At 40.8% G+C, this 2722-nt stretch overlaps 1 long non-coding RNA gene and 1 pseudogene across 1 annotated transcript in view; one reads left to right on the plus strand and one right to left on the minus strand.

The window, feature by feature from the left end:
* The window catches only part of LOC116542622, a 31290-nt gene that overhangs the window by 21343 nt on the left and 7225 nt on the right, over positions 1-2722 (minus strand). The gene's annotated exons all lie outside the window — the stretch shown is intronic.
* On the plus strand, positions 954-1758 carry LOC116542619 (annotated as a pseudogene).

The raw sequence follows: 2722 nt of genomic DNA on the forward strand, positions 1-2722 counted from the left end.
CCTCGGCCTCCCAAAGTGCTGGGATTACAGTCGTGAGCTACCGCACCTGGCTAGTATTAACTCTTAAATGTTAAACACTGATTCCTGGGAACAGTTGCCTATTAAAATATTTCAAATACATGTATTGAGCTCAAACTTTATGTGGAGTACTTTGCTGGGCAATGGTGATAAAAAGGTAAATAAGGCCTGATCCTCATCCTCAAGTGACTTACAAATCAGATAAGAAAAGCAATATGATTAGCAAGGATGAAGGTTTTTATGTGATGCAACAGGAAAGGAGATTTGAGAAAATCATATTGTGAGGTCTGGCAAAGTATGTCTGGACAAGTGGCTATAAGTACTACTGCTGAAAAAGAAAGAGAACTGGATGAAGAAAGAAGAAAAAAGTATCCTAGGCAGACAAGAGACTGGGAGAAGCCATTAAGGGATTAAAAATTCCAAATGTCCAGATTACAGGAAACCATGGAGACATGACAATTACATAGAAGGGATGATCCGTGAGTGCATGCGTGTGCACACACATACAAATCGCTATGAAAATTAATGAAGCTTGAATAAGGTCTATAAAGTAGGTAATACTGTTAACCAACGTTACATTACTTATAATGTAACATTGATAAGTTACATTATAAGTAACTTTTGATAGCCTCCCTGTGTTTGCATAACTGAATGCTTTTGTTCTTGGGAAATACACACTGAAGAATTTAGAAATACGGGGACATAATGTCTACAACTTACTCTCAAGTGGTTTAGAAAACAAATACTAGATAGATGATGATTGATTAGAAAGATAGATAAAACGAATGTGGTAAAATGTTAACAATTGGTAAATCTAGACGAAAGATATAAGAGGGTTTTTTTAATAGTAATCTTGCAATTTTTCCATAAGTTTAAAATTATTTCAAAATAAAGGTTTTTTTGTATTAATACTCGAAATTCAATAATGCCTTCAGTGACCTCAGGTGGTTCTAGCTGACTAGAGTGAATCATGTAAAACGGAAAGTGGTGAGCTCTGCGGACAGAGAGGCAAGCAAAGGCAAATTCCTTAAGGGCCTTGTTCTAACCTGAGAAATGTGAACTTCATCCTGAAAGCCAAGTGGAGTGTAATGAAATCCAATTCGCATTTTTAGAAAGACCGCTTTAGTAGCTTGGTGGGACCAAATGAGAGACAAGAAGCCTGGTAGGAGGTTGCCATCGTAATTCAGGTAAGTGCTTCTCTTCACCATCTTTTCTCCTCCCGTGGACCCACCGCCATGAAGATCAGGCCGTGCAGTTTCAGCGGATATAAGATCTACCCGGGACATGGAAGGCACAACACCAGGACAGACAAGGTTTTCCAGTTTCTTAATACATTTATTTCCAAGAAGAATCTTCAGCAAATAAACTGATTGTCCTCTACAGAAGGAAGGACAAAAAGGGACAGCTGGAAGAAATTAAAAAAAAAAAACAAAAACCCGCTGAGTAGTCAAATTCCAGATGGCCATTACTGGTGCATCTCTTGCTAACATCATGGCCAAGAGGAATCAGAAACCTGGATTTAGAATGTCTCAACGATAACGAGCTATCAGGGCTGCTAAGGAAGCAAAAAAGGCTAAGCAAGTATCTAAAAAGACTGCAATGGCTGCGGATCAGGCACCTACAAAGGCAGCACCTGAACAAAAGACTGTGAAGCCTGTGAAAGTTTCAGCTCCCCAAGTTGGTGGAAAACATTAAGCTGGCCAATCAGATTTTTAAATAAAGATTGGGCTATAACTCTAATAATAATCATAATAATTCAGACAAGTGAAAGCCTCACCAAGGCAGTGGCTGTGAGGATGGAGACAAGGGGGACAATGTCCAAATCTATTAAGACCCTCCATAACCTAGAAGTGAAGGATATGAGACCATTCAGGATTGGGAACTGGTTAAATGGTGGTGCAAGTCACCAAAATAAAAACTAAAGATAAAGAGGGGAGCTCAGGAATAAAGATGATGGGTTCCGGGTTTACTATGTTGAGTCTGAAGGACAGGTAGAAAATTCAAGGGGAGGCCTCTAGATCTTAGCAATGGAATCTGAGTAGGAGATACTGACTCTAATGTCATCTGCATGTAGATGATCTGGGCTGTGATAAAGGACCGGTTCTTAGGGCTTTTTGCCTATTTCACCACTACCAAAGTAGCATTTTCTGAGGCCAGCTGACTTTTAAAAGCAGGCTAAGAATGAAAAGCTGTTATCTGTCTTTGTACATGTGTGCTGCCATAACGGATACCACTGCCTGGGTAATTTATAAAGAACAGAAAGCTATTTCTCACAGTTCAAGAGGCCAGGAAGTCCAAGATCAAGGCACTGGCAGGTGTGGTTGTCTGGTGAGGACAGCTCTCTTCTTCCAAGACAGCACCTGATTGCTGCATCCTCTGGAGGGAAGGAACACTGAGTCCTCTGTGGCAGAAGAATGGAAGATCAAGGGAGCTGAATGCTGCATGAGCCTCTTTTAAAGGGGCTTTTGTCCTATTCATGAGGGAGGAGTCCTTATGACCTAATAACCTCTTAGAGGCTCTGCTTTCTAATCCTATCACATTGGCAACACTTGAATTTGAGGGCACACACATTCAAACCATAGCACCTACAATGTCTGGAATCTCTTTTTTCAAGTACCTGCAGAAACAGACCCACGCCCTACCAACAAACTCGCCCCTACACACACACACACACACACACACACACACACACACACACACACAC

The sequence above is a fragment of the Sapajus apella genome, unplaced genomic scaffold (assembly GCF_009761245.1).
Source record: "Sapajus apella isolate SASKATOON/1434 unplaced genomic scaffold, GSC_monkey_1.0 scaffold4, whole genome shotgun sequence".
NCBI classification, from domain to species: Eukaryota; Metazoa; Chordata; class Mammalia; order Primates; family Cebidae; genus Sapajus; species Sapajus apella.